The sequence below is a fragment of the Oncorhynchus mykiss genome, chromosome 13 (assembly GCF_057628025.1).
Source record: "Oncorhynchus mykiss isolate SJ-2025 chromosome 13, ASM5762802v1, whole genome shotgun sequence".
Classification (NCBI taxonomy): domain Eukaryota; kingdom Metazoa; phylum Chordata; class Actinopteri; order Salmoniformes; family Salmonidae; genus Oncorhynchus; species Oncorhynchus mykiss.
Genome location: NC_143034.1, coordinates 39,896,970 through 39,911,593, shown reverse-complemented (window position 1 = coordinate 39,911,593; position 14,624 = coordinate 39,896,970).

Here is a 14,624-nt window from a genome sequence, read left to right as displayed (position 1 = left end):
TTTTCCGATTTTTTCAGATTTTTTCCGAATTTTTCCGAATTTTTTCGAATTTTTTTCCGATTTTTTTCAGATTTTTTTTCCGTTTTTTTCAGATTTTTTCCGAATTTTTTTTCCGATTTTTTCCGATTTTTTCAGAATTTTTTTTCCGATTTTTTCCGATTTTTTCAGAATTTTTCCGAATATTTTTTCCGATTTTTTCCGATTTTTTTCCGAATTTTTTTTCCGACATTTTTTTCCGAATTTTTTTTCCGAATTTTTTTCCCGATTTTTTCCCAATTTTTTTCCGATTTTTTCCGATTTTTTCCAGAATTTTTTCCGATTTTTTCCAAATTTTTCCGATTTTTTCCGATTTTTTCCGATTTTTTTCCGATTTTTTCCGATTTTTTTTCCGATTTTTTTCCGATTTTTTTTCCGATTTTTTTTCCCGATTTTTTCCGATTTTTCCCCGATTTTTTTCCCGATTTTTCCGGATTTTTTCCGATTTTTTTCCCCGAATTTTTTCAGTTTTTTTCCGATTTTTTTCCGTTTTTTTTCCGATTTTTTCCGATTTTTTCTTCGATTTTTTCCGATTTTTTTCAGTTTTTTTCCGATTTTTTTCCGATTTTTTTCCGATTTTTTCCGATTTTTTCTCCGATTTTTTTTACGAATTTTTTTTCCGACATTTTTTTCCGAATTTTTTTTCCGAATTTTTTTCCGATTTTTTTCCATTTTTTTTCCGATTTTTTCCGATTTTATCCAGATTTTTTTCCGATTTTTTCCAAATTTTTCCGATTTTTTCCGATTTTTTTCAGATTTTTTTTCCGATTTTTGTCCGATTTTTTTTCCGATTTTTTTCCGATTTTTTCAGAATTTTTCCGAATATTTTTTCAGATTTTTTCAGATTTTTTTCCGATTTTTTTTTCCGATTTTTTTTCCGATTTTTTTTTCCGATTTTTTTTCCCCATTTTTTTCCGATTTTTTCCGATTTTTTCCAAATTTTTCCGATTTTTTTTCCGATTTTTTCAGATTTTTTTTCCGATTTTTTCAGATTTTTTCCGAATTTTTTTTCCGATTTTTTCCGATTTTTTCAGAATTTTTCCGAATATTTTTTCCGAATTTTTTTTCCGAATTTTTTTTCCGTTTTTTTCCGATTTTTCCCCGATTTTTTTTCCCGATTTTTTCCGATTTTTTTTCCCGAATTTTTTCCAATTTTTTCCGAATTTTTCCGAATTTTTTCGAATTTTTTTCCGATTTTTTTCAGATTTTTTTTCCGATTTTTTCAGATTTTTTCCGAATTTTTCCGAATTTTTTCGAATTTTTTTCCGATTTTTTTCAGATTTTTTTTCCGATTTTTTCAGATTTTTTCCGAATTTTTTTTCCGATTTTTTCCGATTTTTTCAGAATTTTTTTTCCGATTTTTTCCGATTTTTTCAGAATTTTTCCGAATATTTTTTCCGATTTTTTCCGATTTTTTTCCGAATTTTTTTTCCGACATTTTTTTCCGAATTTTTTTTCCGAATTTTTTTCCCGATTTTTTCCCAATTTTTTTCCGATTTTTTCCGATTTTTTCCAGAATTTTTTCCGATTTTTTCCAAATTTTTCCGATTTTTTCCGATTTTTTCCGATTTTTTTCCGATTTTTTCCGAATTTTTTTCCGATTTTTTTCCTATTTTTTTTCCGATTTTTTTTCCCGATTTTTTCCGATTTTTTTCCGATTTTTTTCCGATTTTTTTTCCGATTTTTTTTCCGATTTTTTTTCCGATTTTTTTCAGTTTTTTTCCGATTTTTTTCCGATTTTTTTCCGATTTTTTCCGATTTTTTCTTCGATTTTTTCCGTTTTTTTTCAGTTTTTTTCCGATTTTTTTCCGATTTTTTTCCGATTTTTTCCGATTTTTTCTCCGATTTTTTTTACGAATTTTTCAGAATTTTTCCGAATATTTTTTCCGATTTTTTCCGATTTTTTTCCGAATTTTTTTTCCCGACATTTTTTTCCGAATTTTTTTTCCGAATTTTTTTCCCGATTTTTTCCCAATTTTTTTCCGATTTTTTCCGATTTTTTTCCGATTTTTTCCGAATTTTTTTCCGATTTTTTTCCTATTTTTTTTCCGATTTTTTTTCCCGATTTTTTCCGATTTTTTTCCGATTTTTTTCCGATTTTTTTTCCGATTTTTTTTCCGATTTTTTTTCCGATTTTTTTCAGTTTTTTTCCGATTTTTTTCCGATTTTTTTCCGATTTTTTCCGATTTTTTCTTCGATTTTTTCCGTTTTTTTCAGTTTTTTTCCGATTTTTTTTCCGATTTTTTTTACCGATTTTTTTTCCCCATTTTTTTCCGATTTTTTCCGATTTTTTCCAAATTTTTCCGAATTTTTTTCCGATTTTTTCAGATTTTTTTTCCGATTTTTTCAGATTTTTTCCGAATTTTTTTTCCGATTTTTTCCGATTTTTTCAGAATTTTTCCGAATATTTTTTCCGAATTTTTTTTCCGAATTTTTTTTCCGTTTTTTTCCGATTTTTCCCCGATTTTTTTTCCCGATTTTTTCCGATTTTTTTTCCCGAATTTTTTCCAATTTTTTCCGAATTTTTCCGAATTTTTTCGAATTTTTTTCCGATTTTTTTCAGATTTTTTTTCCGATTTTTTCAGATTTTTTCCGAATTTTTCCGAATTTTTTCGAATTTTTTTCCGATTTTTTTCAGATTTTTTTTCCGATTTTTTCCGATTTTTTCCGAATTTTTTTTCCGATTTTTTCCGATTTTTTCAGAATTTTTTTTCCGATTTTTTCCGATTTTTTCAGAATTTTTCCGAATATTTTTTCCGATTTTTTCCGATTTTTTTCCGAATTTTTTTTCCGACATTTTTTTCCGAATTTTTTTTCCGAATTTTTTTCCCGATTTTTTCCCAATTTTTTTCCGATTTTTTCCGATTTTTTCCAGAATTTTTTCCGATTTTTTCCAAATTTTTCCGATTTTTTCCTATTTTTTCCGATTTTTTTCCGATTTTTTCCGAATTTTTTTCCGATTTTTTTCCTATTTTTTTTCCGATTTTTTTTCCCGATTTTTTCCGATTTTTCCCCGATTTTTTTCCCGATTTTTCCGGATTTTTTCCGATTTTTTTCCCCGAATTTTTTCCAATTTTTTCCGAATTTTTCAGAATTTTTTTTCCGATTTTTTCCAAATTTTTCCGAATTTTTTTCAGATTTTTTCAGATTTTTTTTCCGATTTTTTCAGATTTTTTCCGAATTTTTTTTCCGATTTTTTCCGATTTTTTCAGAATTTTTCCGAATATTTTTTCCGAATTTTTTTTCCGAATTTTTTTTCCGTTTTTTTCCGATTTTTCCCCGATTTTTTTTCCCGATTTTTTCCGATTTTTTTTCCCGAATTTTTTCCAATTTTTTCCGAATTTTTCCGAATTTTTTCGAATTTTTTTCCGATTTTTTCAGATTTTTTCCGATTTTTTTTTCCGATTTTTTCCGATTTTTTCAGAATTTTTTTTCCGATTTTTTCCGATTTTTTCAGAATTTTTCCGAATATTTTTTCCGATTTTTTCCGATTTTTTTCCGAATTTTTTTTCCGACATTTTTTTCCGAATTTTTTTTCCGAATTTTTTTCCCGATTTTTTCCCAATTTTTTTCCGATTTTTTCCGATTTTTTCCAGAATTTTTTCCGATTTTTTCCAAATTTTTCCGATTTTTTCCGATTTTTTCCGATTTTTTTCCGATTTTTTCCGAATTTTTTTCCGAATTTTTTCCTATTTTTTTTCCGATTTTTTTTCCCGATTTTTTCCGATTTTTTTCCGATTTTTTTCCGATTTTTTTTCCGATTTTTTTTCCGAATTTTTTTCCGATTTTTTTCAGTTTTTTTCCGATTTTTTTCCGTTTTTTTTCCGATTTTTTCCGATTTTTTCTTCGATTTTTTCCGATTTTTTTCAGTTTTTTTCCGATTTTTTTCCGATTTTTTTCCGATTTTTTCCGATTTTTTCTCCGATTTTTTTTACGAATTTTTTTTCCGACATTTTTTTCCGAATTTTTTTTCCGAATTTTTTTCCGATTTTTTTCCATTTTTTTTCCGATTTTTTCCGATTTTATCCAGAATTTTTTCCGATTTTTTCCAAATTTTTCCGATTTTTTCCGATTTTTTTCAGATTTTTTTTCCGATTTTTGTCCGATTTTTTTTCCGATTTTTTTCCGATTTTTTCAGAATTTTTCCGAATATTTTTTCAGATTTTTTCAGATTTTTTTCCGATTTTTTTTTCCGATTTTTTTTCCGATTTTTTTTTCCGATTTTTTTCCCCCATTTTTTTCCGATTTTTTCCGATTTTTTCCAAATTTTTCCGAATTTTTTTCCGATTTTTTCAGATTTTTTTTCCGATTTTTTCAGATTTTTTCCGAATTTTTTTTCCGATTTTTTCCGATTTTTTCAGAATTTTTCCGAATATTTTTTCCGAATTTTTTTTCCGAATTTTTTTTCCGTTTTTTTCCGATTTTTCCCCGATTTTTTTTCCCGATTTTTTCCGATTTTTTTTCCCGAATTTTTTCCAATTTTTTCCGAATTTTTCCGAATTTTTTCGAATTTTTTTCCGATTTTTTTCAGATTTTTTTTCCGATTTTTTCCGATTTTTTCCGAATTTTTCCGAATTTTTTCGAATTTTTTTCAGATTTTTTTCAGATTTTTTTTCCGATTTTTTCCGATTTTTTCCGAATTTTTTTTCCGATTTTTTCCGATTTTTTCAGAATTTTTTTTCCGATTTTTTCCGATTTTTTCAGAATTTTTCCGAATATTTTTTCCGATTTTTTCCGATTTTTTTCCGAATTTTTTTTCCGACATTTTTTTCCGAATTTTTTTTCCGAATTTTTTTCCCGATTTTTTCCCAATTTTTTTCCGATTTTTTCCGATTTTTTCCAGAATTTTTTCCGATTTTTTCCAAATTTTTCCGATTTTTTCCGATTTTTTCCGATTTTTTTCCGATTTTTTCCGAATTTTTTTCCGATTTTTTTCCTATTTTTTTTCCGATTTTTTTTCCCGATTTTTTCCGATTTTTTTCCGATTTTTTTCCGATTTTTTTTCCGATTTTTTTTCCGATTTTTTTTCCGATTTTTTTCAGTTTTTTTCCGATTTTTTTCCGATTTTTTTCCGATTTTTTCCGATTTTTTCTTCGATTTTTTCCGTTTTTTTTCAGTTTTTTTCCGATTTTTTTCCGATTTTTTTCCGATTTTTTCCGATTTTTTCTCCGATTTTTTTTACGAATTTTTCAGAATTTTTCCGAATATTTTTTCCGATTTTTTCCGATTTTTTTCCGAATTTTTTTTCCCGACATTTTTTTCCGAATTTTTTTTCCGAATTTTTTTCCCGATTTTTTCCCAATTTTTTTCCGATTTTTTCCGATTTTTTCCAGAATTTTTTCCGATTTTTTCCAAATTTTTCCGATTTTTTCCGATTTTTTCCGATTTTTTTCCGATTTTTTCCGAATTTTTTTCCGATTTTTTTCCTATTTTTTTTCCGATTTTTTTTCCCGATTTTTCCCGATTTTTTCCGATTTTTTTCCGATTTTTTTCCGATTTTTTTTCCGATTTTTTTTCCGAATTTTTTTCCGATTTTTTTCAGTTTTTTTTCCGATTTTTTTCCGATTTTTTCCGATTTTTTCTTCGATTTTTTCCGTTTTTTTTCAGTTTTTTTCCGATTTTTTTCCGATTTTTTTCCGATTTTTTCCGATTTTTTCTCCGATTTTTTTTACGATTTTTTTTTCCGACATTTTTTTCCGAATTTTTTTTCCGAATTTTTTTCCGATTTTTTTCAAATTTTTTTCCGATTTTTTCCGATTTTATCCAGAATTTTTTCCGATTTTTTCCAAATTTTTCCGATTTTTTCCGATTTTTTTCAGATTTTTTTTCCGATTTTTGTCCGATTTTTTTTCCGATTTTTTTCCGATTTTTTCAGAATTTTTCCGAATATTTTTTCAGATTTTTTCAGATTTTTTTCCGATTTTTTTTTCCGATTTTTTTTCCGATTTTTTTTTCCGATTTTTTTTCCCCATTTTTTTCCGATTTTTTCCGATTTTTTCCGAATTTTTTTCCGAATTTTTTTTCCGAATTTTTTTTCCGAATTTTTTTTCCGATTTTTCCCCGATTTTTCCCCGATTTTTTCCGATTTTTTTTCCGATTTTTTTCTTATTTTTTTCCGATTTTTTCCCGATTTTTTCCGATTTTTATTTCAAATTTTTTCAGATTTTTTCAGATTTTTTCCGAAATTTTTTTCCGATTTTTTCCGATTTTTTTCCGAATTTTTTTCCGATTTTTTCCGATTTTTTTCGATTTTTTTCAGTTTTTTCCGATTTGTTTCCGAATTATTTTCCGAATTTTTTTTCCGAATTTTTTTTCCGAATTCTTTTTCCGAATTTTTTTCCAATTTTTTTTCCGAATTTTTTCCGAATTTTTTCCGATTTTTTTCCGATTTTTTCCGATTTTTTCCGATTTTTTTTCCGATTTTTTCAGATTTTTTCAGATTTTTTTTCCGATTTTTTCCGATTTTTTCCGATTTTTTTCAGATTTTTCCGATTTGTTTCCGAATTTTTTTCCGATTTTTTCCGAATTTTTTTTCCGAATTTTTTTTCCGATTTTTTTTCCGAATTTTTTTTCCGATTTTTTTCCGAATTTTTTCCGATTTTTTCCGAATTTTTCCGATTTTTTTCCGATTTTTTCAGATTTCTTTTCCGATTTTTCCCCGATTTTTTTCCCGATTTTTCCGGATTTTTTCCGATTTTTTTCCCCGAATTTTTTCCAATTTTTTCCGAATTTTTCCGAATTTTTTTTCCGATTTTTTCCAAATTTTTCCGAATTTTTTTCAGATTTTTTTTCCGATTTTTTCCGATTTTTTCCGATTTTTTTCAGATTTTTCCGATTTGTTTCCGAATTTTTTTCCGATTTTTTCCGAATTTTTTTTCCGAATTTTTTTTCCGATTTTTTTTCCGAATTTTTTTTCCGATTTTTTTCCGAATTTTTTCCGATTTTTTCCGAATTTTTCCGATTTTTTTCCGATTTTTTCAGATTTCTTTTCCGATTTTTCCCCGATTTTTTTCCCGATTTTTCCGGATTTTTTCCGATTTTTTTCCCCGAATTTTTTCCAATTTTTTCCGAATTTTTCCGAATTTTTTTTCCGATTTTTTCCAAATTTTTCCGAATTTTTTTCAGATTTTTTTTCCGATTTTTTCCGATTTTTTCCGATTTTTTTCAGATTTTTCCGATTTGTTTCCGAATTTTTTTCCGATTTTTTCCGAATTTTTTTTCCGAATTTTTTTTCCGATTTTTTTTCCGAATTTTTTTTCCGATTTTTTTCCGAATTTTTTCCGATTTTTTCCGAATTTTTCCGATTTTTTTCCGATTTTTTCAGATTTCTTTTCCGATTTTTCCCCGATTTTTTTCCCGATTTTTCCGGATTTTTTCCGATTTTTTTCCCCGAATTTTTTCCAATTTTTTCCGAATTTTTCCGAATTTTTTTTCCGATTTTTTCCAAATTTTTCCGAATTTTTTTCAGATTTTTTCAGATTTTTTTTCCGATTTTTTCAGATTTTTTCCGATTTTTTCCAAATTTTTCCGAATTTTTTTCCGATTTTTTCAGATTTTTTTTCCGATTTTTTCAGATTTTTTCCGAATTTTTTTTCCGATTTTTTCCGATTTTTTCAGAATTTTTCCGAATATTTTTTCCGAATTTTTTTTCCGAATTTTTTTTCCGTTTTTTTCCGATTTTTCCCCGATTTTTTTTCCCGATTTTTTCCGATTTTTTTTCCCGAATTTTTTCCAATTTTTTCCGAATTTTTCCGAATTTTTTCGATTTTTTTTCCGATTTTTTCAGATTTTTTTTCCGATTTTTTCAGATTTTTTCCGAATTTTTTTTCCGATTTTTTCCGATTTTTTCAGAATTTTTTTTCCGATTTTTTCCGATTTTTTCAGAATTTTTTTTCCGAATTTTTTTCCCGATTTTTTCCCAATTTTTTTCCGATTTTTTCCAGAATTTGTTCCGATTTTTTTCCGATTTTTTCCGATTTTTTCCGATTTTTTTCCGAATTTTTTTCCGATTTTTTCCGATTTTTTTTGATTTTTTTCAGTTTTTTCCGATTTGTTTCCGAATTATTTTCCGAATTTTTTTTCCGAATTTTTTTTCCGAATTCTTTTTCCGAATTTTTTTCCAATTTTTTTTCCGAATTTTTCCGAATTTTTTCCGATTTTTTTCCGATTTTTTCCGATTTTTTCCGATTTTTTTTCCGATTTTTTCCGATTTTTTCCGATTTTTTTCAGATTTTTCCGATTTGTTTCCGAATTTTTTTCCGATTTTTTCCGAATTTTTTTTCCGAATTTTTTTTCCGATTTTTTTTCCGATTTTTTTTTCCGAATTTTTTCCGAATTTTTTCCGATTTTTTCCGAATTTTTCCGATTTTTTTCCGATTTTTTCAGATTTCTTTTCCGATTTTTCCCCGATTTTTTTCCCGATTTTTCCGGATTTTTTCCGATTTTTTTCCCCGAATTTTTTCCAATTTTTTCCGAATTTTTCAGAATTTTTTTTCCGATTTTTTCCAAATTTTTCCGAATTTTTTTCCGATTTTTTCAGATTTTTTTTCCGATTTTTTCAGATTTTTTCCGAATTTTTTTTCCGATTTTTTCCGATTTTTTCAGAATTTTTCCGAATATTTTTTCCGAATTTTTTTTCCGATTTTTTTCCGATTTTTTTCCGATTTTTTTTCCGATTTTTTTTCCGAATTTTTTTCCGATTTTTTTCAGTTTTTTTCCGATTTTTTTCCGATTTTTTTCTGATTTTTTCCGATTTTTTTCCGATTTTTTCCGATTTTTTCTTCGATTTTTTCCGTTTTTTTTCAGTTTTTTTCCGATTTTTTTCCGATTTTTTTCCGATTTTTTCCGATTTTTTCTCCGATTTTTTTTACGAATTTTTTTTCCGACATTTTTTTCCGAATTTTTTTTCCGAATTTTTTTCCGATTTTTTTCAAATTTTTTTCCGATTTTTTCCGATTTTATCCAGAATTTTTTCCGATTTTTTCCAAATTTTTCCGATTTTTTCCGATTTTTTTCAGATTTTTTTTCCGATTTTTGTCCGATTTTTTTTCCGATTTTTTTCCGATTTTTTCAGAATTTTTCCGAATATTTTTTCAGATTTTTTCAGATTTTTTTCCGATTTTTTTTTCCGATTTTTTTTCCGATTTTTTTTTCCGATTTTTTTTCCCCATTTTTTTCCGATTTTTTCCGATTTTTTCCGAATTTTTTTCCGAATTTTTTTTCCGAATTTTTTTTCCGAATTTTTTTTCCGATTTTTCCCCGATTTTTCCCCGATTTTTTCCGATTTTTTTTCCGATTTTTTTCTTATTTTTTTCCGATTTTTTCCCGATTTTTTCCGATTTTTATTTCAAATTTTTTCAGATTTTTTCAGATTTTTTCCGAAATTTTTTTCCGATTTTTTCCGATTTTTTTCCGAATTTTTTTCCGATTTTTTCCGATTTTTTTCGATTTTTTTCAGTTTTTTCCGATTTGTTTCCGAATTATTTTCCGAATTTTTTTTCCGAATTTTTTTTCCGAATTCTTTTTCCGAATTTTTTTCCAATTTTTTTTCCGAATTTTTTCCGAATTTTTTCCGATTTTTTTCCGATTTTTTCCGATTTTTTCCGATTTTTTTTCCGATTTTTTCAGATTTTTTCAGATTTTTTTTCCGATTTTTTCCGATTTTTTCCGATTTTTTTCAGATTTTTCCGATTTGTTTCCGAATTTTTTTCCGATTTTTTCCGAATTTTTTTTCCGAATTTTTTTTCCGATTTTTTTTCCGAATTTTTTTTCCGAATTTTTTCCGAATTTTTTCCGATTTTTTCCGAATTTTTCCGATTTTTTTCCGATTTTTTCAGATTTCTTTTCCGATTTTTCCCCGATTTTTTTCCCGATTTTTCCGGATTTTTTCCGATTTTTTTCCCCGAATTTTTTCCAATTTTTTCCGAATTTTTCAGAATTTTTTTTCCGATTTTTTCCAAATTTTTCCGAATTTTTTTCAGATTTTTTCAGATTTTTTTTCCGATTTTTTCAGATTTTTTCCGATTTTTTCCAAATTTTTCCGAATTTTTTTCCGATTTTTTCAGATTTTTTTTCCGATTTTTTCAGATTTTTTCCGAATTTTTTTTCCGATTTTTTCCGATTTTTTCAGAATTTTTCCGAATATTTTTTCCGAATTTTTTTTCCGAATTTTTTTTCCGTTTTTTTCCGATTTTTCCCCGATTTTTTTTCCCGATTTTTTCCGATTTTTTTTCCCGAATTTTTTCCAATTTTTTCCGAATTTTTCCGAATTTTTTCGATTTTTTTTCCGATTTTTTCAGATTTTTTTTCCGATTTTTTCAGATTTTTTCCGAATTTTTTTTCCGATTTTTTCCGATTTTTTCAGAATTTTTTTTCCGATTTTTTCCGATTTTTTCAGAATTTTTTTTCCGAATTTTTTTCCCGATTTTTTCCCAATTTTTTTCCGATTTTTTCCAGAATTTGTTCCGATTTTTTTCCGATTTTTTCCGATTTTTTCCGATTTTTTTCCGAATTTTTTTCCGATTTTTTCCGATTTTTTTTGATTTTTTTCAGTTTTTTCCGATTTGTTTCCGAATTATTTTCCGAATTTTTTTTCCGAATTTTTTTTCCGAATTCTTTTTCCGAATTTTTTTCCAATTTTTTTTCCGAATTTTTCCGAATTTTTTCCGATTTTTTTCCGATTTTTTCCGATTTTTTCCGATTTTTTTTCCGATTTTTTCCGATTTTTTCCGATTTTTTTCAGATTTTTCCGATTTGTTTCCGAATTTTTTTCCGATTTTTTCCGAATTTTTTTTCCGAATTTTTTTTCCGATTTTTTTTCCGAATTTTTTTTCCGAATTTTTTCCGAATTTTTTCCGATTTTTTCCGAATTTTTCCGATTTTTTTCCGATTTTTTCAGATTTCTTTTCCGATTTTTCCCCGATTTTTTTCCCGATTTTTCCGGATTTTTTCCGATTTTTTTCCCCGAATTTTTTCCAATTTTTTCCGAATTTTTCAGAATTTTTTTTCCGATTTTTTCCAAATTTTTCCGAATTTTTTTCCGAATTTTTCAGATTTTTTTTCCGATTTTTTCAGATTTTTTCCGAATTTTTTTTCCGATTTTTTCAGAATTTTTCCGAATATTTTTTCCGAATTTTTTTTCCGATTTTTTTCCGATTTTTTTCCGATTTTTTTTCCGATTTTTTTTCCGAATTTTTTTCCGATTTTTTTCAGTTTTTTTCCGATTTTTTTCCGATTTTTTTCCGATTTTTTCCGATTTTTTCTTCGATTTTTTCCGATTTTTTTCAGTTTTTTTCCGATTTTTTTCCGATTTTTTTCCGATTTTTTCCGATTTTTTCTCCGATTTTTTTTACGAATTTTTTTTCCGACATTTTTTTCCGAATTTTTTTTCCGAATTTTTTTCCGATTTTTTTCCAATTTTTTTCCGATTTTTTCCGATTTTATCCAGAATTTTTTCCGATTTTTTCCAAATTTTTCCGATTTTTTCCGATTTTTTTCAGATTTTTTTTCCGAATTTTGTCCGATTTTTTTTCCGATTTTTTTCCGATTTTTTTTACGAATTTTTTTTCCGACATTTTTTTCCGAATTTTTTTTCCGAATTTTTTTCCGATTTTTTTCCAATTTTTTTCCGATTTTTTCCGATTTTATCCAGAATTTTTTCCGATTTTTTCCAAATTTTTCCGATTTTTTCCGATTTTTTCAGATTTTTTTCCGATTTTTTTTCCGATTTTTTTTCCGATTTTTTTTTCCGATTTTTTTTCCCCATTTTTTTCCAATTTTTTCCGATTTTTTCCGAATTTTTTTCCGAATTTTTTTTCCGAATTTTTTTTCCGAATTTTTTTTCCGAATTTTTTTTCCGATTTTTTTCAGTTTTTTTCCGATTTTTTTCCGTTTTTTTTCCGATTTTTTCCGATTTTTTCTCCGATTTTTTTTACGAATTATTTTTCCGACATTTTTTTCCGAATTTTTTTTCCGAATTTTTTTCCGATTTTTTTCCAATTTTTTTCCGATTTTTTCCGATTTTTTTCAGATTTTTTTTCCGATTTTTGTCCGATTTTTTTTCCGATTTTTTTCCGATTTTTTCAGAATTTTTCCGAATATTTTTTCAGATTTTTTCAGATTTTTTTCCGATTTTTTTTTCCGATTTTTTTTCCGATTTTTTTTTCCGATTTTTTTTCCCCATTTTTTTCCGATTTTTTCCGATTTTTTCCAAATTTTTCCGAATTTTTTTCCGATTTTTTCAGATTTTTTTTCCGATTTTTTCAGATTTTTTCCGAATTTTTTTTCCGATTTTTTCCGATTTTTTCAGAATTTTTCCGAATATTTTTTCCGAATTTTTTTTCCGAATTTTTTTTCCGTTTTTTTCCGATTTTTCCCCGATTTTTTTTCCCGATTTTTTCCGATTTTTTTTCCCGAATTTTTTCCAATTTTTTCCGAATTTTTCCGAATTTTTTCGAATTTTTTTCCGATTTTTTTCAGATTTTTTTTCCGATTTTTTCAGATTTTTTCCGAATTTTTCCGATTTTTTCAGATTTTTTCCGAATTTTTTTTCCGATTTTTTCCGATTTTTTCAGAATTTTTTTTCCGATTTTTTCAGAATTTTTCCGAATATTTTTTCCGATTTTTTCCGATTTTTTTCCGAATTTTTTTTCCGACATTTTTTTCCGAATTTTTTTCCGATTTTTTTCCTATTTTTTTTCCGATTTTTTTTCCCGATTTTTTCCGATTTTTTTCCGATTTTTTTCCGATTTTTTTTCCGATTTTTTTTCCGAATTTTTTTCCGATTTTTTTCAGTTTTTTTCCGATTTTTTTCCGATTTTTTTCCGATTTTTTCCGATTTTTTCTCCGATTTTTTCAGATTTTTTTTCCGATTTTTTCAGATTTTTTCCGAATTTTTTTTCCGATTTTTTCCGATTTTTTCAGAATTTTTTTTCCGATTTTTTCCGATTTTTTCAGAATTTTTTTTCCGAATTTTTTTCCCGATTTTTTCCCAATTTTTTTCCGATTTTTTCCAGAATTTGTTCCGATTTTTTTCCGATTTTTTCCGATTTTTTCCGATTTTTTTCCGATTTTTTTTCCGATTTTTTCCGATTTTTTTTGATTTTTTTCAGTTTTTTCCGATTTGTTTCCGAATTATTTTCCGAATTTTTTTTCCGAATTTTTTTTCCGAATTCTTTTTCCGAATTTTTTTCCAATTTTTTTTCCGAATTTTTCCGAATTTTTTCCGATTTTTTTCCGATTTTTTCCGATTTTTTCCGATTTTTTTTCCGATTTTTTCCGATTTTTTCCGATTTTTTTCAGATTTTTCCGATTTGTTTCCGAATTTTTTTCCGATTTTTTCCGAATTTTTTTTCCGAATTTTTTTTCCGATTTTTTTTCCGAATTTTTTTTCCGAATTTTTTCCGAATTTTTTCCGATTTTTTCCGAATTTTTCCGATTTTTTTCCGATTTTTTCAGATTTCTTTTCCGATTTTTCCCCGATTTTTTTCCCGATTTTTCCGGATTTTTTCCGATTTTTTTCCCCGAATTTTTTCCAATTTTTTCCGAATTTTTCAGAATTTTTTTTCCGATTTTTTCCAAATTTTTCCGAATTTTTTTCCGAATTTTTCAGATTTTTTTTCCGATTTTTTCAGATTTTTTCCGAATTTTTTTTCCGATTTTTTCAGAATTTTTCCGAATATTTTTTCCGAATTTTTTTTCCGATTTTTTTCCGATTTTTTTCCGATTTTTTTTCCGATTTTTTTTCCGAATTTTTTTCCGATTTTTTTCAGTTTTTTTCCGATTTTTTTCCGATTTTTTTCCGATTTTTTCCGATTTTTTCTTCGATTTTTTCCGATTTTTTTCAGTTTTTTTCCGATTTTTTTCCGATTTTTTTCCGATTTTTTCCGATTTTTTCTCCGATTTTTTTTACGAATTTTTTTTCCGACATTTTTTTCCGAATTTTTTTTCCGAATTTTTTTCCGATTTTTTTCCATTTTTTTTCCGATTTTTTCCGATTTTATCCAGAATTTTTTCCGATTTTTTCCAAATTTTTCCGATTTTTTCCGATTTTTTTCAGATTTTTTTTCCGAATTTTGTCCGATTTTTTTTCCGATTTTTTTCCGATTTTTTTCAGTTTTTTTCCGATTTTTTTCCGATTTTTTTCCGATTTTTTCCGATTTTTTCTCCGATTTTTTTTACGAATTTTTTTTCCGACATTTTTTTCCGAATTTTTTTTCCGAATTTTTTTCCGATTTTTTTCCAATTTTTTTCCGATTTTTTCCGATTTTATCCAGAATTTTTTCCGATTTTTTCCAAATTTTTCCGATTTTTTCCGATTTTTTTCAGATTTTTTTTCCGAATTTTGTCCGATTTTTTTTCCGATTTTTTTCCGATTTTTTCCGAATTTTTTTTCCGAATTTTTTTTCCGATTTTTTTTCCGAATTTTTTTTCCGAATTTTTTCCGAATTTTTTCCGATTTTTTCCGAATTTTTCCGATTTTTTTCCGATTTTTTCAGATTTCTTTTCCGATTTTTCCCCGATTTTTTCCCCGATTTTTCCGGATTTTTTCCGATTTTTTTCCCCGAATTTTTTCCAATTTTTTCCGAATT